Source organism: Pezoporus flaviventris, unplaced genomic scaffold (assembly GCF_033815535.1).
Source record: "Pezoporus flaviventris isolate CSIRO_AGI_PZ_B2104156 unplaced genomic scaffold, CSIRO_AGI_Pfla_v1 ptg000007l, whole genome shotgun sequence".
Taxonomy (NCBI): domain Eukaryota; kingdom Metazoa; phylum Chordata; class Aves; order Psittaciformes; family Psittacidae; genus Pezoporus; species Pezoporus flaviventris.
The window spans coordinates 78,759,251-78,783,882 of NW_026892555.1; the positions used below are offsets into that span (position 1 = coordinate 78,759,251).

The 24,632-nt window shown below is 37.3% G+C and overlaps 1 protein-coding gene across 4 annotated transcripts in view; it reads right to left on the minus strand.

Annotated features, from left to right (window-relative positions):
- Positions 1 to 24,632, minus strand: part of CDH12 (cadherin 12) — a 540,002-nt gene that overhangs the window by 241,496 nt on the left and 273,874 nt on the right. The gene's annotated exons all lie outside the window — the stretch shown is intronic.

Sequence of the window (24,632 nt, forward strand, 5' to 3'; positions counted from 1 at the left end):
TTTTAACAGATTAATGAAAGAAACTGAGCTGAAAAATCTGCCTCTGTACTGAAACCTTGTTTTTCAATATGACCTTAATACTCATCAAAGCACTTTAAAGATAAAAACCATGAGTAGAAAATAGGAAGGAAAAAAAGTCAGTGGAAGATCTCAAGTTTTTTATTGAACTGACCCCAAGTTTAAAAAACAAACTGATAATGTATACGGGTTTATTTGTCTTTTAAACCTGACCAACTTAAGTGTACATTAAAAAAAAAAAAAAAGGAAAAAAAAAGGAAAATAAAAGATCTTTTCACAAATAGATTTCTAAACCAGAAAGGCTATAATTTGTATTGTGAATTATTTTACTGTATGGTATTGAATTTTTTCTATTTCAGAATATTTTCTTAACTGAGCTATTTTTTTGTTTGTTTGTTTCTGGACTTTAGCAAGAAGACATGCTCAAATGCTTCAAGTTAATATTCAGCTTTCTTCAAAAAACATGAAACTCATTTCAAAGTGGAAACACAGTTATCCCAGTTCCAGTGTCAGTGAACATTAGGACATGCAATGACATTACTCTAGTTTACTTTTTACAGAAAATAGTACTGGGAAGAACTGTGGGTTGAGTAAGACTTGGTGTGATCAGAAACCAACTATATATGGTAATAATCCCTGAAAAATGTGTTAGAAAATTAAATAAACCACAAAGCTATTGATTATTGCAATCTGCTGTAGTGCCTTACGTGGCCTTGGTAACTGGCACGTATAGAATTCAACATATTAGAGCATGATCAGATTAATTATATCAGATGGTGCTGATTCTGGTAAGTGGTTGCTGTCTCACTGCTTGGTACTATCATTTCAGTTCTCTTGGTTTTATTATTTACCTTTCCACTCTCCATATCACTTAATGAAATGATCTAAGACAAAGACAAAAACCAAAGCAAAAACCATAAGAACCCCTCGTGCTGAGTGCAATGTATGTGCAAATAAGACAAATCTGTTTTAGATAACAAGGTAATTAAAGTCTATCCCAAATTATCACAAAAACAACCCTTTTACAGTCAAATCAGTTTTCTGACCATAACTGCCCCTTAGTGTTCAAAGACAGTTTCCAAGGTTTTGCTTGTTTTTTTTTGCTTGTGGTTAATCAATAAATATATATTACTGTGAACAAAGCACATTTTGAGAGGTTTTCACATGGTTTCTGGCTTAAATAGAAAAATATCTTTTTAATCACATCAATACAAAGCAAAATTTATGTTTATTAATACACTTAAAATATTTTTTACAGAATGCTTAATTTGTGTGTCAAGATTAAATCAAATTCACTATTTTTAAGTTTCATACATGCTGCTGACTAACATATACACTTCTCTGTACCTTTTTAAACAGGAATATAGCCTGAGGAACTAATCGTCCTCTAAGCCTTTCAAATAAGGCTGTTTGTGTGGATAACTTGCTTTGGAGGGAAATTTTTTTCTATTCATCAATGTGTGTTGGTTAGCATTAGATGGTGAAAGGGTGGAGAAAAGCTGAATTGCAGAGTACAACAGCGTGATATGTAAGTGGAATTTATTTCACCAGGGCAATGGGTAGCTGCAATTATTCACATGTATATCTTGCAAGATAAATTACATTTCTACACTTCAAACAAGATTTATCTCTTTACTATTATATATAAAAAGCCTACTTTAATTGTTCATTTTTTAATTCTTTATGTTTCATTCCAGCTCCATGCACCAACCAGAAGGGTATAAAATGTAATTCATTCCACAGCCAGCCAGACTCCTTCAACCAGAAATATCAAATTTAAAGTACTTATGAGCTATGAATTCTTTTGTAAGAATACATAAACATCCTATCATCTACTCTAGCAACTGACAGAAAGTTCTTGACATTAGACTGAAACATAAGACTAATGCTAAAATACGATTTCTTAGAAATCTGGTAGAAATTGGTTTTGAATGATATAGTTAAATCAGCTTTTTTTTTCTTTTTCTGATACTTTAATACTTTTGTTTAAACACAATATCATATTTGAGTCAAATCCTTGCTTCAAAAAGGCTTAATTTTAATTATTTTCTATTAAATTAAGTACTGTAATGTTTACTGCTGCTAATTCCATGCTGCTCTTTGAAGGTAGATGTGACTTTTGCTTTCTCTGTTCTGTGAGAATCCTACCCTAATAAGGTCTGCATTTCAAAAAGTAAAGATTAATCCATGCATTCACACATACAAACTATATTCCCAGCAGAACCTCAGGCCCTCCTGTTTTACAGAGAATCCTAGTGTCTCTTCCACATGATTTTCATAAGAGATTGTTCCCAAGACATTTGGCACGGCCATCCACACCACGTCAATTCAAGCAAAACCCATTTAACAGGGAGAGATTAGGTAAGATAGTTATAAGGTCCAATACACTTTTCATCAAATTATCAGATGCTTTCTTAGGCTGCTCCTAAGAAATTTCAAGAATCAATAAACGGCTGAACTGCTCCCTGTCCTTTCCTGTAGATCAACCCATATCCATAAAACATTACTCTGACAAGTCCTTCAAGTCTCAATCTCTCTTGGCAACAAAATAGCTATCCCAAAATAGGAACACTGATCAGATAATGTAGGCAGACACTGTAAAAAATATTATTCTTATGCCTCTTTAACACTGTTTATAAGCAGACCCATCTTCTTGCTTCCTTAAGCTTAAACAGAATCGGTAAATCATGGCAAGCAACTCAGTAAAACGGATATTGGCAAACAAAAGCAACAATAGATGTAAAAACACTTAGAACAACTTGCACCACCCATAGTCTTCTCTTAGATCACTTACTCTGGTAGAGATAGAAAGCAGATTAATATACTTTACATGCTTTAAGTTTTCTCCAGAATACCCCTAACCATAATGTAGCTGTGAACAACAAAGATGACGCCTTAACTAAGCAGTGGCCTAGCCAAGCTGTGTCATGCAGCAGAGAAACAAAATGTAGATGATCCTGGTCTCTTCTATAAATATGATCTGCCATGGACAGCCACCCATCAAGTAAAGAACTAAAACCTAGTTCAGACAACTGCTCAACTTCCTTTCTCATGACAAGGTAAATGTTAAGTCTTTGTTCTTGTTTGACTCAGAGGCAGCTTCTGTTACAAGATCAAGTTTTACCAGAATTCAGTACATACATTTACATATAACTTTGGAGACTGAATGATGATCCATGAAAGATGTACCTAATTTCCAAATATATTCCACAAAATGCATTTAAAATGTGTTAACATTAATTTTTTAAATTACATTTAAAGAAGCTGCTTCATTTTAAAGTGCTCAAAATCCTTCTTTGTAACACAACTTTTCCTTAGGTACCAAGCACAGGAAAACTCTATTCTGATGTCCCTTAATATACTGGATGGTCTTTCACATCCTCAGAACTCCTTTACAGCCACTCCGGAACATTTTGTGGTCAGTATGTCTCAGTTGCCCTCACTGAAGCTGTTCAGATAATTCTATTCATATAGCAAACCATTTTTGAGTAATTTAAAATCTGATGAACCATTATAAAAATGGATCTTTTTAAAAGCAAATCATTATATTTAATAATAACTGAAAAAAGAATCTGCTCTTCCATCATTATGTTTAATAACAATTGAAAAGATAATCTGATCTTGCGTCTCCCACAGAGTAGGGGACTGAAACTGTTCTTTTTTCAATCAAAACACTACAACCTGGATTTCAGAAAAATTCTGTTAGAAATAAGTATGCTGGCATCAAAAGAATTGTGCATTTTCCAAGAAAAAAAAAAAATATGCAAAGCACACAAATGTGTATTTATTAAAAAAAAAGGGGGGGGGGGGGGAGGAAAAGGTGAAGGAAGAGAGAGACCAGCTGTTTAACTGAATATTTATAAACTACTATAATATATGTTTCAACATATAAAAATTGGAACCTGTGCTTCAGAAACAGAGTTACAGTGTTTATTACACAGTACAGAGTTTATTACAGAACTATCTTAAAAATTTGTAATACTTCAGATCACAGAATTGAATGTGATGGATAAACACAGTAGTAGTATTTTGATGTCACGTCTAAAAAGCATTCACTCCGAACTAGTGAGTATTTATCCATCTCCTTCTTCATTATTTCCAGAGTAGACACTTAAAATAATTTACCATTGGTAAAGGAAAAATAAATAGTGTAAGCATCTTCATAAAATAAAGTGCATTTAAACAAGCATTAAGCTAGCTAAAAAGCACAGACTTGTCCTTTACATTGAAAAAAAATCAATTTCTGCAGGCTTCTGATCTAATTTAACATACAATGACCTATGGTGAGCTTTTGGGGATGATTTCTGAAACACCAGAGTGGCAAAGCACAAGCATTAACTAAAATCTTCTGAGAAGCAGCACTGTAATAAATGTTTATAATTAGGAGTACTGTTTTGCAATGAAAGAATTGATTGCAATCCAGTCTTATTTTAACAGTGCGATTTTTGTATGAGGTAAGAATTGACTTCCAAAGAAAGCTGGTTCTTTTTACTTAAGCATTTAAACCTTACTGTATTCTGGTATCAACTTAGATATGCAAGTGGGTCTTTTTCATAGCATGTCATATGTGATTTCAGTTACTTTGGGGAGATTCTTCTGCAAACACAATTAGTTCAGAGCATCTACGCAAGTAGTAACAACTTAACTTGAGTAAAATCTGAATTTCAGGTTTTTAAATTAAAGATACGTAGTGTATACTGGTAAAGGGGGGAGTACAAGAACAACATTGTTCTGGGATGTAGCTATCCACTTGGGACACTGAGCTAAAAATAAGGAGACTGGAATTACATTCCTAGTAAGAGTTTCTATGGAAGTCAAAGAAGGCACCTTGATGCATTCTGTATTGGAAGAATAAACTTCTCTTTTCACTTAAAAATAAAATAAAATAAAATAAAATTTCCCAAGTGAAACGTTCCCCCAAACCGTTTTTCAGTAAAAATCTATTTATTGATTTTATACTTCTGAAAAAATGATAAGGAACAAAACTTCCAAATTTTCTAATTATGAACCCACAGAAAAGAGGGACAGTCTACTAAATAGAGTGAACAACTGCACTGTGGCATCACAGGGTGAAAGTTTTGACAGAATTTCTAAGTTCATTAGATGCTAGAAAGACACAAAAAGTGTCCTCACACTTGGCAAGGGCTTTTTATGCCATGTAATATTTGGTTCCCTGAAGTAGGCACTTCTTAGTGAATTGACTGAGACATTATAACAAACCTAAACTGGAGCACTTTCCTCAGCATCCTAGGGAGCTTCTTGGAGTCAAAGTAGGGTGAACAAGCTTCTGAGTGCTTTTGAGTTTGCTGCCATTAATCCCCATTAGATTTGCACCGAAGAGCAACTCAAACAATATGCTGCTGAGCTGACAGAACATATCAAACTGCCTCAAGCAGAGAATTCAGTGGAGCTGAGGATACCATAAGATTGTACTTAAATGTTGTAGGATACTCACTTCCCAGACCAATGGAACCTTAAAGCTGTGATTTAAAAGATTTGTTAGCTGTGTTATCAACACAGAGTGATAGCAAGTAAGAAGAGTTCTTTTTTTTAACATTTAGTGGTCACTAAGGACAGAAAAAGCTCAAGAATTCCCCTTGTGTTCTGCTGTACAAGGCCAGAAGACCATGGAAACAGAAAACAAAGGAAATGATAGAAGATAAAGAAAGCATGCTAAAAAGAAGGTGTCAGGGAGGATACAAAAACAGTTTTTCTGAGTAGCTGCAAGACACCACAAAAAAAAATGGTACGAGTTGAATCTGATATAGTCTACAGGCTAAACAGACCAGAATTTTCTGAAGCCTATGCAGAAATACAAATATAGATGGATTGTCACCATGGCAAAACCAGTTTCACTCCTGACTACAGTAGAAACCGCAGATACAGGGAAAGAGCAAAAACCCAGCAAATAAGAGGATGTCTTGTAAACGTTAGGTTGTTGTGGCTATTCTCAGAGCAGTTCTTGCAGTATGCTTCATGTTTATACACTCCATCAGAGATACATATACTTCAAATGTACAGAGATCCCAGACCGCTAGATTTAGACACAAAAGCTAACCCACTTTGGAAAAAGATAGACCCATGTTGACATATAAACCAGTTTATCTTAATTACTGTATTTCTGGAAAAAAATATCGAGCTGATCCTCAAGACAAACCTCACATTACACCTTAAGTAAGGGTGTGGCTAATACATCTTTATTAAGTAATTATGGGCACTTGCTAGGAACCTTTATCAATTTTTTTATAAATTAAGTTTAAAAAGAAATAAAGTTATTGAATGGAAACATGAATGCAACACGTAACTGTTCTCAGTGAACAGTGTTTATATCTGAACTAAATGACATGCAATAAAATCTGTGAATCTTGAAAGAAAGCACCACAGGTGAAAACAAGCCTTCACCTTAAGCAAATAATTCAGGATCAGACATCTTTGTATCTTTATGGGCAGCACTTCCCATGCCTCCTCCAGAAAAGGCAGAACAGGTTTTTTTTGAAGCATAGGTACAGTTTAGTACAGAGTAAGGTTGCATTCAAATTCTATTTTAAGTCATGTGGCAGTTAGCCAAAATAATTGCTTTTGTTCCCTTCTATAATCTTATATATTATGAAATACATAATATGAAACAAAACTGAGTCTGGAAATACACAGTATTTCCCATAAATATTCATGTAGGATTATTTCCATGTATACTTTTAAAAATTTCAGCTGTCCAAATAATTTTCACCTTGGGTCATTGCTATGGTAGCTTTGTATCCTTTTATGAATGCTTCATGCATCAATTGCTTACTGTTTTTTACCACTGCAATTATTTCTTTGGCTCCTCTGTTCACCATCTGCTATTTGGGAAATATTAGTTAACAGCAAGCAATACTCATACCTACTGTTTAACAAAATTATGTAACTGGATTATTATAGTTAAAGCTATGCCGATACTTCTGCAATAAATAGTATTTTTACAAACACTATTTGTCATATATTCCTCTGTGTCAGCATCAAGATTTCTATGGCCTTTCATTAGGAACAAACAACCTTCAACCTAAATTGCATATTATTGATTTTATATATAAATATATATATATATTCACAAGCATGCTGGAGGGCTTTATGATCCCTACAGCTGACATATCCCTTTGAAGGCTAATTCCATTATAGAACATGCCCACTGATGCACACTGGCTTAAATGAATTATAGACATGAGCCATAATTTAGGACTCTCCTGCTGTGAAGGTGCAATATTCCAAAGGAAGCTTAAGCTCAAAATGGTACACCACCTTTGTAAAAATCACACAGCTTTGGTGAGCTGTGGCCAGACTGCCCTTGAGTGTCAGCATGAAACCTGGTTGAAAATCTCTGGGCTTTGTATGCTCAAAAATCTATACGTGGGTTCATCCCATCTGTACTTGCAGGCTCTGCGTGCACAGCAGGCCTATTATGATCTCCACGAGGACTCCTACTCATCTTGAACACATTAAAAAAAAACAACTGAAAGCAGATATTTATAATCACTCTAGTTCTGTCAACATACAGCATTAAGTTGTACAAATGTAAATGTCAAATAAATGCTTGGCCCAAATGTAATTTTTTTCATTTTCTAAACTGATACATATTAATATTCCACAAGTACTGGGAAGATGATCCCTTGTACTACTGCAATGGGTTTAACGATATCCTTGACCTAATTCAGCAATTGACACTGCCAGCAAGGCTAATGCAGTTTATTATCTTTGTTTTAACTGAGAAAATTTTTGTCTTGAGAACAGAGTTGATCCAAATTATTAATTTCTAGTATTGAAGAAATATTTGCCAAGAATTCATCAAGGGGTTAACTTTCCTTCTAATGGAAATTTGCAGGCAATGGTTTGCTAGTAACAGCATGCCTTTGGAGAAATTTGTGCATCAGATAGAAAATTAAACAGAATTTTCAGCTCCTTAAGACAATGCAACCTTCTTCTTCTACAGTAAAAATCACCTCTGTGTACCTCTGAGATGTTATTATGGTGTCGTGTAATCAGATGTGAAGTGCGCCAGTCCAGCTGAAAATGTAATGTGTACTCTGTAATGTGGTCTGGGAAAACCTTTTTCAACTCACTCTCAGTCCTGAAAGCAAGAAGAGTGTTACAGTGGCTAATTCTGCAGTAATTCAATTGCCCTATTTTACTGCAATGTTTGTTTTAAGCCCCGTTTCAACTAAATAATAGCATATTGTTATTTTCATCACCAAGCTACCTTCCACTTATTCATCTGGAATTAAGTTTCTCCTTCATCTTCACTTTTCATATGATTCTATAATTCAATTTCACCCCAATCTCTTTCTACATTCATATTTTTTGAGAATACTTGCAATGCCATATGATTCAGAGTTTTGTTTGGAGAAGATTTATTTCCTCCTTCTTCTCCTATTTCTTAAAATCTGTATTTCCTCTTTTAAATCTTGTTTGGAAACTAATCTCACCAGGTTAAAGCAAGATCAGTGGACTTAACCTAGTAGAAACAGCACATTTCCCCTCATCACAACTCAAAAAACTGAACTATAATGCCTGATAAGGTGGCTGAATTATCACCTATCTTGGCCTCTGTCAGTTTGGTGAACTATTAAGATAATACACCATGATGAAAACTGTGATCAAGAGAGGAAAAAACACACAAACTTTTATATCACATTTGAGTTTCTAACCTCAATTCTGCCTTTTCATGATTTTACTAACTCCTAGGTCTTCCCAATTAGATTTTTTTTTTTTCTCTATGCAGCAATAATATATTGAAGCATTTTAAGAGCTACTGAAACTGCTGATCTTGTGATATTCTGTAAGCCCGGCAGAAAATCCCACAAAAAGTCAACAGTAGGAAGATACGTGTATTATGATATTAAATTATGAGATGGATGAATATATTTGTACTCCCTGGAATTCACTGACTTTTATGTTTTGAGCCTTTACATGACTTTTTCACATCTTCTGTCATTTCATTTGTCCAAGCCTTTTTAAATCATATTTTTTCACTTGGAGAAATGGTTGTGCTTTGCTTTTTGTATATTTTTATTTGGCATTTATTAGTATTGTAGGTCATGATAATAAAAATATTTAACTTTGTTCCCCAGAGAGCCAAAAGAAGTTTTAAATCTAGTTGAGAACATTTTCTAACATCCTGGCCCTTCCTCCTCTTTTCCAGTGCAGAGATATTAATTATATTCCTATACTTTATAACTGGTTTATTGGATAACCTGTTTGAATATCTTCTTTTCTGCCTCAATTTATTTATACGAAAAATGTGTTCACCATGTTTATTAACTATATTGGATATCACAATGTTGAAGCAGCATTATTACAGTATGCAAGTACACATTATACAGTAAGCAAGCAAACAGACTACAAATCTAACCACCTCTGGGAAAGTATTTGCAGAAGTTTAGATGCTTTTTCAAGACCATGAAAAATTCCAGAGGTCAGCAGGAACTGGGCTTTGCCCAGCCTTCTAAGCTGGTACATTGTTTTTTGATATAAGAATCACAAATGCTGTCATGATTACACTTCAGGCTATTTTATTCCAAAACACCAAGCTACGGTATTGTTCTCAGTAAGAGGCAGCAAACTCCACTAATGGGATGCAGTCCTGAAAGTTTGTCATCACATATTCACAAATAACAAAACCCTATGATGTCTAGTTTTATTTTATTCGACGGTGAAGGTGCACGCTCAGTCTAAAATCTTTACTGACTATTGAGAGGCCTGAAAAATTAATGAATTTTACAATTAATCATTAATAAAATATAACATAACAACAAAATTATTTTAAATTGTAAAGACAATTAGGAAACTGAAATCTTGTGGGCTCTTCCTCCTTTGCAAGAGAAGGGAGAAAATTTAAATGATGTTTTTCTTGAACTACATTTTCTGTTATTTCAGAAAATTGTGTACTGTTTGCAAAACAGTCATTTGGGGTAAGATTACTAAATACTTTGGAGACAGCAAAGGCAGCAAGTGTATCTGAAATCAGCAAACACTGTTCTAATGCAGGTTGTAAACTGTGTGTTTGTACTGGAAAAAGAAGAGGTTTTAAAAATAGCAAAACATTAATAAAATTTACCTAACAAAATAGCTGGACACACTTCCAGTCAGAACAGGGCCTACATAATTGAAATATCTGAGATAATAGAAGACTACTTCAAGAGAAAAATAAATCAATAAAAAGTTAAGCATTATCAGAGTAGGAAAATAATTTGAGGTATGCCCTTCACTTAAAATAAGATCTGAGAGGCTCAGTCTTGCATTTAGTGCACTTAAAACCGAATGGAATTACTTCAAATTCAACAGTACGGCACTTGGGTTCAGTAGTGGTCTCAGGGACATGTGAGGGTTGAATGAAACTCAATTTTCTGATAATCATGCTTAGAGGACAATTTTCCATATACAAGTAAAGATTTCAAGATGCCATAAATATATATTTCAGGAAATTATTATTTAATCCGATATGGATATAAAAGTCATTATGCTTTTATTAACATAAACTTTGGGGTAGATGTTTGCTTACATACTATTGATGAATTTGCAGTTTTAAGAAAAGGTACAAAGGAGCATGTCTATTTGTCGACAAGAAACAGATGGCATTCTGTGTCCCTTTTGGTTTTCTTTTGTTTTTCTCTTTTATTTTTCCACAAAATGAGAGCTATCATGTAAAGTGCAGGGAACACCCTGAAAAGCCACAAAGCCACATATACAGTTAATTTAAAAAAAAAAAACAAAAACACAAAGACAACACTTTCCTATAAAAAGTATCTGCTTGTGAAGCTAGAGTAACCACAGCGACAAACACTGCTTCGAATTCTGTAAAATGGAGTAACTCTTAGTAAAATCAACCATACAAATAAACCTTAAAAAAAAACCAAAACACCCAAAACAACATATAAAATACTGCATATATACATATGCAGTACATATACAAAAGAATTTCAGGGAGAATATCATAGTGCCATTGCACTCAGACTCTACCCTTAGTGATTCTAGTGTAATGCCTAAAAGCATGAAATTTGTTAACCCTATGTGAAAGCAACCAAGAAAAAAATTCAGCCAACTAATGCAGGGAGAGGTGCTAATACACTAATGTCTTATCAAATGCTTATTCGTATTTCTACGAAGTGTCTGCACTGAATATAACCTCAGTCAGGAAGCAAAACAAACATTAGACTCCAATAACTGTAGTCAGAAGCTAATGCAAAACAGGAACAAGACTGAAAACCTTCCCCTACTCTCCAGGGGCAGAAAGGGCTGCTGTCCAAAGGAAGTGGAAAGCATGGATAGAGGGAGTGCAGGTGGTTGACATCATCCTATCTGGCATTAAGCAGGAATGACTGCCTAATTGAATAACCTTCTGCTGGCAAACAGACACTGTTCAAAACTGGGTGATACCACCCTCTTGCCCTTGCAGCAGGTGGCATTCAGTCAGATGGACAAACATCAGTGTAAAGCACACGACAGATACCAGCTGTAACTTCCATCTATTCAGACATCTGGGGAGCGAACTTTGACAATGCTGCTTGAGGGAGCAGAAAATGAGACGGTTTTTAATAGGCTAAAGACTGAATTTGGATTTTAACATTTAACTCCACAAGCCTAACCATTCCACATTTTCCAATTACACAAAAACTGACAAAAGATGTCAAAGACAAGTCTCCTCTTCCTAAAAGAGACTTGTATCTTTTAGCTCTGAATTAAAGAAAAAGGAACATACTGGTTTTTAGGGATATGACAGAAGTGAAAGAAAATGAATGGATGGTTGGAGGCTGAAGACTGTGAAGGCAAGGGGTCATTTCTACTGCTATGCGTGCTTCCTTTGTCATTTGTACAGATTGCTCAAATTCTTTGAGTGGCAGTCTCGTAGTAATACAGTACAAATAATACTATTTTTCCTCCTGCTTTTTATTTGTCCTACCTATTAGATATGCCCAGAGTGGGACAGAAACTCTTTTCTTATCTTCAGTAGCAGTTAGCCTAATAAAACCACAATAGCTTTGGGGTTTCAAAACATTATACTAGTATTGGTGCTATTAATAACTGAAATCCCCTACCAGAAGCCAAGCCTGTACTTTAAAATTCTCCAAGCACTTCAGAAAGTCCTTAACATTAATGCATTCTTAAATGACTGAGATTCAGGCATGTATTAAAGGTTTGGCTTCATGATGGGAAAGCTCAAATGCTTCTCTAAATTGCAGCAAAAGTCTGACAGAATACAACAATACCTGAAAACATAATGATCTATTTCCTACAAACATTCAACAAATTCAGAACACAGGTCTTGACAGGAAAAAAAGTAAAAAAAAAAAAAAAAAAAAAAAAAAGCTTTAATTTTTAATTACAAATGCCAAGCACAGATGTGTAATTGATATAATGTAGTGTAGGCAGAGACTCATTTCAGATGAACAGGAGGGACAATAGGCAAGAACCCTTAAAGTGTTAACTAGCATACTTGCTTCCTCAAATCCAAGGCCAAAACACTCCATCACAAGGTTCCAACTCTTCCTTCATGGACTGATAATTTTGCATGAGTTTGCAACTATAGTAAATGGGTCTGCCATGGAATGATTTCGGGTGAATTACAAGCACTCTGCTGAAAGTTATGTTCAGAGTGAATATCCAGACTGAATATTAAAAGTCATGAAGAGGGTAGTCCCAAAGATACAGTTCGGATGCCAAATGACATAATTCAGAAAGCTGCTCCTGGGAAACAATCCATAGTAATCTATTCCTGCAGGCCAAATGCCAGCATTACTGCTGGGAATTATGCCCAGGCAGTAGACTTCTTTACTGGCAGTATATTCCCAAGGACTAGTCTTCAGAAGGCAGGATTAATGACAGAAAGAGGCTACTACTTTTTAAATCACTGTTTTTTACACAAAAGAATTACCATGTGCTTGCAAATTAAAGACTTTGTAGCTTCCAGGATAGTAACTGGGGTTCCGTTATAACCCTCTAGAAACAGAGTGACAGGGTGAATTGATGATCTAGCAACATCACTTTGATAGCTCTTTACCTCTTCTAAAACCTTCTAGGTCCCTTTGCAAGGAAAACAGGGGAAAAACCTCCAACTTTAAACAACATCTCCCCTAAGGGAACTCATGGCAAGTTTCTAGATCTAAAGGCCTTGACACAATGAAAAGATTTTTAAGTACACAAATAACAGAGAAAAGCATGACAGAGGCAAACTTGCTAGAGAGGAACTCTCTCCCTGCAAGAACTGGGAGGCTCTGAGGAATCTACAATCCTAGAGAAGTGGTCACAAATGTAGGAATTCATGACAGTTTCTCTTTGGGAGCAAACCCCTTGATTGTTCTAACGCTGTTCAAACAACAAACACTGATTCCCTTGCCGACTTGCTCTTGAATTTGAAGCCAAATTTAGGTACTGTGGAAAACAAAATATTTATAAGAGTCAGCATGCTGATCTGATGACGACACTTCTGTTTCCAACACATCATAAAAAATCTTAATCCTTTTAGCCTATTAACACCAAAATATGCTGGGCAAAGTCTGAGTTTTGTCACAGCTGTTTCTTACCAGTGCAGAATCTATGCGCATAAGCTGGAGGCTCAAGCACATGTTGACAAGTTCATAACTAAAGGTTCTGACAAAACACAGAACAAAGCATGCATATTTTCAGCACACAATCATAAAATCAACTAGGTTGGAAAAGACCTTTAAGATCATCAAGTCCACCTGTTACCCCATTTCAATAAAACTAATTGAATATCAACCCTCCTTTCCACCCCCACCTCCAATATATCAAATGCTACAGCAACACTTAACTTTACCTTCCAAATAGCAATGTCAATTTTTGATCCAGATTCTCAAATCAGAGCTACAAAGATGTTCCAGAACAGTGCCCCTCAATCTGCTTGTATTAGTTAAAATAAATGTATTATTTTATAACTTAAATTGCACTGGCAGTACACCGTATCAGATTTTTTTTTTTTTTATTAATAGCTTATAGGGACAGATAATGTCTTGACTAACCACCAAATTAATTATATTTATGGAAAACCTGATGTTTATTAAAGAGACACCCATTAGTTTTATGGCATTATCCAGGACAGACAATCTGGCCATTTTCTTTCCTCTTTAGATACGAGAAATGCAATGAATTACCCTGACTAGGCTGTGCCTAGCAAAGCGAGACACTCTTCAGCAGGTTACCCCTTTCCTCTCTTATAAGTGCAAAGGAGTCTTCTATGACCACGAATGCTCAAGGCCTAATTTTACATCTCAGAATACAGATGAAAATCTCAGTAAGGCTGCATCATATTGCTATGCAGATCATAGTATTATAATTGAGAGGGGAAATCAGTTTTGAAGAATACAAGATAGTAATTCTTCAAAATAAGTAAGCAATGTGTCAAAATAAAATGATCTGATGTCCTATAATACCCACTGTATCAGTATAATTTGAATATATGTATGATTGAATAATAAAACATTCTACTGTGAATGCATATTATATATTTATTATATATAAACTACACACCATATTCTGTTCTGTGTTTTCAGTGAAAAATAGGTGGCAGTGACTTCAGGAAACTCAAGTTCCTCTGAAATGTCAGACTTCACACTACAGGACATAAATGAGCGAAAGAAAGCCGATCTAAAATATCATGCTTTGGAACTTTAAGCTTATTAATCAGGGAAAAAACAAACAAAAAAAGAAATAGTTGACAAGATGACAATGCCCTGCATGACAACAGTGAGCTTGACGTGGTGCTCAATAATCTATTAGAAATCAGAATTTATGATGCAGCAATTGAACCTGTTCAATTGTGGTGACATGAATTGTCCTGAGTGAATGGCATACTGTATTAATATTTTAGTTAAAATTGTATGGTTGGTTAATAAGCTGTAGTTCAGTTCTCAGTTGAGAATCATTGGCTGTTCAGTATAATTGGGTTATGAATAATGCTGCTCATAACAGAAAAAGCAGCCTCCCCTGAGATTCAGAGCAAACATGTCACTGGAGCAGAGGGAGTCTGCATTATTAATCCTCCCATGTTCAAATGCATGTCAGCAACCAACAGAGGTCAGTACATATCCCACAGCCTTATGCATATGCATGCATTATTAAGACTTTTTACTACTTCTACAACACTTAATCACAATGTTAACCACAATAAGCTACTGGTATATCTTAAGAATGCCTAAAATAGTTGTAAAAATAAAAATCTCTCACTAATTTATATCTAGGTTAAGGACTGACTTCACGAAGAAACAGGAGTGGCTCTTGAAAATAAAACATTAGCAGTAATGACAGCATTTCATAGGAATCTGTGTTTGATTAGCTAGACAAAATGACTATCCATGGACTTAAATGAATGGTCTGAGATTAAAAAATGTGGAGAGGACTCTCAGATTTTGTTCCTTGCTTGCTTGCCTAACTACCCAAACTGCTAATACGCACTATTACAATGAATCATACGATTGCTTCACATCCAGTATTTACTTAGTCTTGCTACACTTAGAAGTACTCTGGCACACTGGACCTTCCTGGGAATGTCTGGTATTTGAGAAGTCTTTGAAACCAGAAGTAATTTTCACTTAAACTGCAAAACAGTACCGTTTTTGAAAAACCCTGAATGTCACTCACAAGCAATTCTTCTTTCTGTACTAAAAAAAAAAAACAAACAAAAACAAAAACCCCAAATTAAACCACAAACCAAAGCAAAACAAAACAAAAACAAACAAAAGAAACCAAAACAACCTAGACTGTTTTGATCCCTTCTGTTATGTTTCATTGTAAGAAATGCATAGTCTTTAAATAAACCAATGACCACCTAGAGAAAAGAAGCTGTAATAGAACTGTTCACCAGCTGCCAATCACATTCCAGTAAAGCAAAGTTAGCAGTTTGGGGAAATGCAAACACTTAAATGTTTTAGCCTCCAGATCCTGTAGGTGAAAACTGTCCAGAACTGTGGCTACCTCTCCAAGCAAACAGTTTTGGTGCATTCTTTAATTTAAGAAAAGCCCACAGTCATAAAGCAGTGTGACCAGAAATGTCTCCAGAGACAAAACTGCAAAAGCTTAAATATACTATTAGTGTTTTCTGACACCACTGTGATTGTAAGCACAGGGAACACAAGTTCAAGAAGCAGATCTAATGCTGCTACATGGAGCAACAAAAATAATTTCCACTCTAAATTTATTTTGGTTACAATGTTATTTAATAAAATCAAGTACAGCTGAATCAATAACACATTCATCACCTACAACTGATACTGAAGTGACAAATATTATGCCTACACAAAGCACATGCAAGATTTCCCCTTCATGCCTGGAGCATTTGATACAAAGTAACGTTCTGGAGTTATAAATCCTGCATTAACACAGCACTGAATGACCTAATAGGGATTACTATTTCCAGACGACTTCTGCTCTGTGACCCAAGAGTTTAGAAACATGCTCAGGATTGTAAAAATCCATCTCAGTAGACACTCCAGAACTTACTGGTGTAGAAGCATTGTGCTGAGCTGCTCGACAAAGACTGCATTTAAATAAGAGGTTTAGTGCATTCTCCTACATATTTATCTCTTCACCACCCTGGCTGCAGAGGCTCAAAGGTGTACAGTGAAGCAGCCACTGATCTTTAGGCAGTTCCTTGGCAAGTCCAAACACTGACAGTATTAAGGATATGTTCTATAGCCATCTTTACATCATAAAATAGTAACTGAGGAAATTAAATTGCCAACTAATTTGATCAGATCAAAGCTAAAAGTGGCACTGCAGTCTTCCACGAGGTGACACATATGCGCATTACAAATTGTTTTTTTCAGCACTATGCTATGGCACTGGGTTAAACCCATATTCTCCAACAAAACAGAGGATAGAGACTAATTGCTACAGTCAACACTGCATTACTTGCTTTTATGCAGCTCCCTAGTAAGTACTATGACATTTGTATTGGCTTCACTTTAGTCCAGAATACCACTACATGTAAATATAGTATAAAATTTCATTTTTATTTTGTATTTTTAATAGGCAACTCTGGTATGACTGTTCTTTAAAAAACATGTCATGCAGATTTAGTGATACCAAAACTTTTTACCACTTTTAGTTATTCTCTGTATATTTTGTCCTAGGGAAAAAAAAAAAAAAAAAAATCATCTCAGTATTAAAAAGCCTTTTCTAAATAAGGTCTTCATTTCTTTTTTAATTAAAAAAAAGTATGTTTTAAAAAGTATAAACTTCACACAAATATTTGGATTTGAGTAAAAAACTTGTTTTATTTGACATATAGTTGTTTAACATTTTGAAGAGTCTTCACTTCCTTAAACTATTTAGGTTTCTTCATATTTTCCAGTGTTGAGAAAACAATAAGAATCAGAAGACTGGTTAGCTGTTCAGCTTTTATTGGTCATATTTAGAAGGGTCCCAGACAGAGTAAGTGTATGTTTTGCTTATATTATTTATCAATGTTTCCTATGACATACCATTTCTGTTCATACAAAATATGAACCTTGGCAGACTTCATTAGATTGTATTTCTCTAATTTGCTTTGCTGTTCATAACCCCACTGAAATAAACTGTAATTCAGAAAGCATATAATACTATTACCTCTGTATTGTAACGTTTACATACCTCTTAACTAAAGGTAAAGATGATGGCAAGGTGATATTTAACCTCAGATTTGGATTCTGGATGCAAGTTCCATTCATGTTAAGAAAAAAATTTACCTGCATGATGCAAATTCCATTCATGTTAAGAAAGAGATTTACCTGCATATATAAGACAACACATAAGATTGCTATTGCTTATGATTAGTGATATGCAAATTAACATGTAGCACTGGCAGCTTTTATTTCTTTTAAAAATTGCAAAATGCTTAAAGACTTGTAGAATCTTCTTGTTTAGAAGGCTGGGGATGTCCTTTAATAATATAAGTGACAACAAATGCAATAATAATGTAAATAATAACAACGATATTTTAATAAACAATAACAATAATTCATCCCACACTTGATTCACAGAATAAAGAGGAAAACCCTAAGAATCACACATGATATACATTAATTTTGAGTAAAATGAGAGATATTCAGATTCTTAACCTGGGCAGTAAAATGAGTAAGCTAAACCTTGTTCAGAGTGGCAAATGGCTGAAAAGAGCTGTGTAGCTTGAGACTTGAAATCATGCATTTGTGCTATATTTTCAATGCTGCAGTGTTTATTACGTCCCCATTTTCATTTATCTATATACCGGAGACACTAATTATTCAGGTAACTACAGGATTTAAAACCTTCGGTGATACTGAAAAGCAATTACGTTTAAACGTTTGGTATAGCATTTAGTGCACATTTTTGCTGATCACGGTGAATACCTGTTCCAAAAGAATACTTTACTCACATGCCACCTACTATTCATATATTGTTTCAGTAACCACTACCAGGGCAAATTTATTCATTTGGCTAAAAGAGAGAATGACTCTTTCTCCAAGTTATACTTCAATAAATATTTCACACTGTGACAAGTCCTTCCCCCGCCTGAGAAGTAGTGCCCATGCAGCTGAGCAGTGCCTCTATCCACAGTACACCTGACATTACCCCTAGAATCTGCTATAGGAACATTTTCATCATATGTGATATGTGGCATGGTACAAGTAAAATATTTGCTTTTCTGCTTAAACAGCCAAAGAACCTGCCCTATGAAGGAAGACTAAAGGAGTCAAAAGTTTTTTTCTCCCTGGAGAAGGGAAGGCTCAAGGGGACCTCTTTACAGTATTCCACTAAACAAAGGGCGGCTACAAAGAGGACAGAGGCTCTCGCTTCACAAGGAGCCAAATAGAGAAGATATGGGGCAACGGGTACAAGTTGCACCAGAAGAGGCTTTATCTCAACATAACAAAGAAATTTTTTACAACAATCATTCACTGGAACAACCTCCTCAGGGACATGTTGGATGCATCACTGGAAGTTTTCAAGATGTGATTAGAAAGGGTGCTAAATAGTATCATCTATGCTCTATTTTCCATCTTTCCCAGATGATCTTTCAAGGTCCCTTCCAACCTAGGCTGTTCCATGGTCCTATGATAGCTCTAACATATCACAGCAGTGGCTTCATGATCATAGAACTGCAAACACATTTTCCAATAAAAGTTTATCTATGAAGAAAGATATGATGAGTATCAAAGAAGGCTTACCGTTCCTCAGTGTAGGCATGAGCCCTGCTGTGCCTAGACCAGTACAAGAGATCATATACTTTCTTAATCTCATTTCTTAATTTCATATAAGATTTGAGAATGCTTAAAGTGGAGGAGTTTCAAACATTCTACATTCTTTTTTTTTCCCCAGTATTACCACATATAAATGTTACTTTCAGGCAACTTCTGATCCTACATTTCTCTTGAGGAATGATTATGCTGAATAACCAGGCTGCCCTTAGTAACCACTTATGACAGAGCAACATATCAAAACTAGCTTTAAATTAAGTAGCCAGCATACTGTAAGCAAAGTAGACAACACAGAAATCAAAAGAAGGAATCAGACCTTCCTGAAACACTAATAAAAATCTTCTTTTGTGTAACCCACTGTCTGCCTGTGCAACCAGTACACAAGCTAATTACTTTAAATATACCTAATCAATCTAATTTTATCCTATAGCTTAGTCACAACAGTGACTGCAGGACAGAAATGCATACTATAGCACTTGCAGTTATAAGAAAATTGAATAGCATCCTTTAATGGTTTTACTCTAAAACAGTTAACAAAAGTTAGCATTAAAAGAGGACCACTTTGTATATTGAAGAACAGAAGTAACACAGTCTTTGAATATAATAATAATAATCATAAAAAAAAAACAAAACCACAAGACCTGTCCTGAATTTGAATGGAAAGAATCTGAAACTAAGTACAGACAGTTTATTTGAACTTAGAATTATACATTAGTAGCATTCCTTAAAAAAATCAGTCATGCCTGAAAATGTGTAGTGCAAACACTACAAATTATTTATTTCAACTTCACATATGAAATCAATTTCAGGTCTAAGAATCAGTGGGGCTTTGACAGAATTTTCATAATTGATACAGCTCATGCAAAATAAATCTTTACAACATGGCCATTAAATTCACACAGATGAATTTGTTTTAATCTTTGCCAAAATCCATCAAAAGGAAACAGTGTATACAATATCAAAAACTAATAATACATAAAAAGGGAGAATTTCTTAAGAATATTCTTTCACGGATTCTATATTTCAGAGCACTGAAAGTAGCACCAATGAAATACACAAAAAAAAAAATGAATATACCAAAAACATACATTTTGCTGCTGACACTGAATTCAGAGGAGATGGTAAAGAATATCAGAATAACCCCTTTCATCATATAACCTTGTATTCCCTCTGCCAATACAATACAGGTATCATGGTGCTGTTCATGGTTCTAACATTTTGATTACATGTAATCATTTGCAAATGTAAGGACTGTTATGATACCCACAGTGGAACTTAGATCATAGGATCATAGAATAGTTAGGGTTGGAAAGGACCTTAAGATCACCTACCTCCAATACCCCTGCCATGGGCAGGGACACCTCACACTAAACCATGCCACCCAAGGCTCTGTCCAACCTGGCCTTGAACACTGCCAGGGATGGAGCATTCACAACTTCCCTGGGCAACCCATTCCAGTGCCTCACCACCCTCACAGTAAAGAACTTCTTCCTTATATCCAATCTAAACTTCCCCTGTTTAAGTTTTAACCTGTTACCCCTTCTCCTGTCACTACAGTCCCCAATGAAGAGTACCTCCCCAACATCCTTACAGGCCCTCCTTCAGATACTAGAAGGCTGCTATGAGGTTTCTACACAGCCTTCTCTTCTCCAGGCTGAACAGCCCCAACTTTCTCACCCTGTCTTCACGTGGGAGGTGCACCAGCCCCCTGATCATCCTTGTGGCCCTTCTCTGGACTTGTTCCCACAGTTCCACATCGTTTTTATGTTGAGGACACCAGAACTGCACACAATACTCCAAGTGAGGTCTCACGAGAGCAGAGTAGAGGGGCAGGATCACCTCCTTTTACCTGCTGGTCATGCTGCTTTTGATGCAGCCCAGGATACGGTTGGCTTTCTGGGCTGCAAGTGCACACTGCCAGCTCATATTAAGCTTCTCATCGACCAACACCCCTAAGTCCTTCTCTGCAGGGTTGCTCTGAATCTCTTCTCTGCCCTACCTGTAACTGTGCCTAAGATTGCTCCAACCAAGGTATAGGACCTTGCACTTGTCATGGCTAAACTTCATAAGGCTGGCATCAGTGCACCACACAAGTGTGTCAAGGTCCCTCTGGATGGCATTCCTTCCCTCCAGTGTATCAATCGAACCACACAGCCTGGTGCCATCAACAAACTTGTTGAGGGCGCACTCAATACCATTGTCCATGTCAGCAACAAAGATGTTGAACAAGACCGGTCCCAACACCAGTCTTTGAGGGACACCACTTGTTACTGGTCTCCAGCTGGACATTGAGCCATTGACCACAACTCTTTGTGTGCGGTCATCCAGCCAGTTCTTTATCCACCGAGTGGTCCATCTATCAAATTGATGCCTCTCCAATTTAGAGACAAGGATGTCATGTGGGACAGTATCAAATGCTTTGGACAAGTCCAGGTAGATGATACCAACTCCTCTACCCATATCCATCAGTTCTGTAGCCCCATCGTAGAAGGCCACCAAATTGGTCAGGCAGGAGTTCCCCTTAGTGAAGCCATGCTGGCTGTCACCAACCACCTTGTTGATTTTCATGTGCTTTAGCATGCCTTCCAGGAGAATATGCTCCAAGATTTTGCCAGGCACAGAGGTGAGACTGACTGGTCTGTAATTCCCTGGGTCATCCATTTTCCTCTTCTTGAAAATGGGGGTTATATTTCCCTTTTTCCAGTCATTGGGAACTTCACCTGACTGCCATGATTTTTCAAATATGATGGCCAGCGGCTTCGCAAATTCATTCGCCAGCTCCTTCAGAACCCACGAATGGATTTCATCAGGTCCCATGGACTTGTGTACATTCAGGCTTTTAAGATGGTCTTGACCCAAATCCTCTCCTGCAGTGGGCCCAAGGTCTTCATTCTCACATTCCCTGCGTCTGCCTTCCAAGACTTGGGTGGTTTGGTCAGAGGCTTTTGTCAGTGAAGACCAAGGCAAAGAAGTCATTAAGAATCTCAGCCTTCTCCAAATCCTGTGTAGCCAGTTCTCCTGATAGCTTCCGGAGGGGGCCTACGTTGTCCCTTGTCTCTCCTTTATTTGCAATATACCTATAGAATCCCTTCCTGTTGTCTTTGACATCCCTAGCCAAGTTTAATTCTAACTGGGCCTTAGCTTTCCTAACCTGGTCCCTAGCTTCCCGGACAACATCCCTGTGTTCTTCCCAGGCAACCTGTCCTTGCTTCCACCTTTTATAAGCCTCTTTTTTCCTTTGAATATTCTTCAGCAGCTCCTTATCCATCCAAGGAGGTTTCCTGGCCCTCCTGTTGCAATTCCTTCTAGTTGGGATGCAACACTCCTGAGCTTGTAGCAGGTGATCCTTGAATATCAACCAATAGCCTTGGGCCCCCCTGTCCTCTAGGGCTATATCCCATGGAACCTTACTAACCAGATTGCTGAGGAGGCCAAAATCTGCTCTCTTGTAGTCCAGGGCAGTGAGCTTGCTTCATGCCCTTCTCATTGTCCTGAGGATCTCGAACTCGACCATCTCATGATTGCTACAATCAAGGCTGCCCCGGAGCATCACATTTCCAACAAGCCCTTCCCTGTTGGTGTGCATGAGGTCAAGCATGGCACCTCTCCTTGTCAGCTCCTCTACTACTTGCAGAAGGAAGTTGTCTTCTACACAATCGAGGAACCTCCTGCATTGCTTGTGCCGGGCCATACCGTCCCTCCAACAGATGTCAGGATGGTTGAAGTCCCCCATGAGGACAAGGGCCTGCGAGCGTGAGGCTGTTCCTATCTGCTTATAAACTGCTTCATCCACAGAGTCCTCTTGAGCAGGCGGTCTGTAACAGATCCCTACAGTAATGTCTCCCATAGCTGTTCTCCCTTTAACCCTGACCCACGAACTCTCTGTTGACTGCTCACCTGTCCCCAGACAGAATTCCATACTCTCCAGCCTACCCCTAATATAAATAGCAACTTCCCCACCCTGCCTGCCAGGCCTGTCATTTCTAAAGAGCCTGTAACCTTCCATTCCAACACTCCAGTCATAGGAGCCATTCCACCATGTTTCTGTGATGCTTATTATATCATACCCCCGTAGACATGCACATATCTCTAATTCCTCTTGTTTGTACCCCATGCTACGGTTGTTTGTATAGAGGCATCTGAGCTGAGCTCCAAACGAAACCAGTTTAGAGAAGCTGAAATAACTCTACATTGCTCTCATTATTTATTAAAAGTGCTGGCAATTGACTGGGAGTGTTGGGATGGAATGATGCCCCCCTCCCCCAACACATCTAGTTTAAAGCAGCTTTGACCAGTCTGGCAAGCCTCCTACCAAAACCAGTCCCGTTCTAACAGCCTCCAGTAGACCTGGCCTCCCAAATCGAGTCCCATGTCCTAAATACCCAAACCCCTGACTATGGCACCACCCTTCTAACCATTTATTAACATAGCTTATCCGCCTAACCTTTTTAAGGTCCTCCCCTTTACCCTGGAGAATTGATGAAAACACTATCTGAACTCCAGAGCCCCTAACCACCTCTCCCAGGGCTCTGTAGTCCCTCTTTATGTTCTCCAGACTACTTCTATCTATACCACTACCACCCACATGGACAACCAGAAGCAGGTAATAGTCAGTGGGACTTACTAGAGCAGGCAGCCTCTCTGCAACATCCCTGATTCAAGCCCCAGGTAGGCAACACACCTCCCTTGAGACTGGGTCTGACTGACTGTCCTGGGTTCAGCAGTAGCAGTCATTTTTCTCCTTCTTGGTAGCTGGTGCAGTGCAGTGTTTTGACTTTCGGCCTGGGAACAGAACTGATAGCGATGTTTTGGTTTGGCCAAGGACTTTGTGAGCCTCATGGTCTGCCAGGGAGGAGGGGAAGCCAGAAGGAAGCAGAGACAGGACACCTGACCCAAACTGACCAAAGAGGTATTCCATACCACAGCACGTCATGCCCAGGATGTAACTGGGAGTGAGCCGGAAGGGCTGTGGGACTGCAGGGTTGGAGGAGGTATCGGTCAGAGCTTGGTCGGGCTTGGGGGGCGAGTTATCGGTTGGTTGGTGCTGAGGTGTTGTATTCTCTTCCCTTGTTATTTCCTTTATCATTATTATCATTGGTGGTAGCAGTAGTGATTTGTGTTATACCTTAGTTACTAAACTGTTCTTACCTGTGGGAGTTGCATCCTTTTCGATTCTCCTCTCCGACCCTCCGGGAGTAGGGGGAGGGAAAGAAGGGGGGGAGTGAGTGAATGAGTTACCTGACTGGGTTTAAACCACAACACTGACAGATGAGTGTCTCTTTGCCTTTCAAAGTAGAGTCCCCTACTACTATGACCCGCCACTTTTTCCTGGCAGCAGCAGTAGTGATCTGGTGCATCAGCCAGTTATTCATGTTGTGAGGTGTGTGTTTTCTCATTAGCTCCCCGCAGAACTGT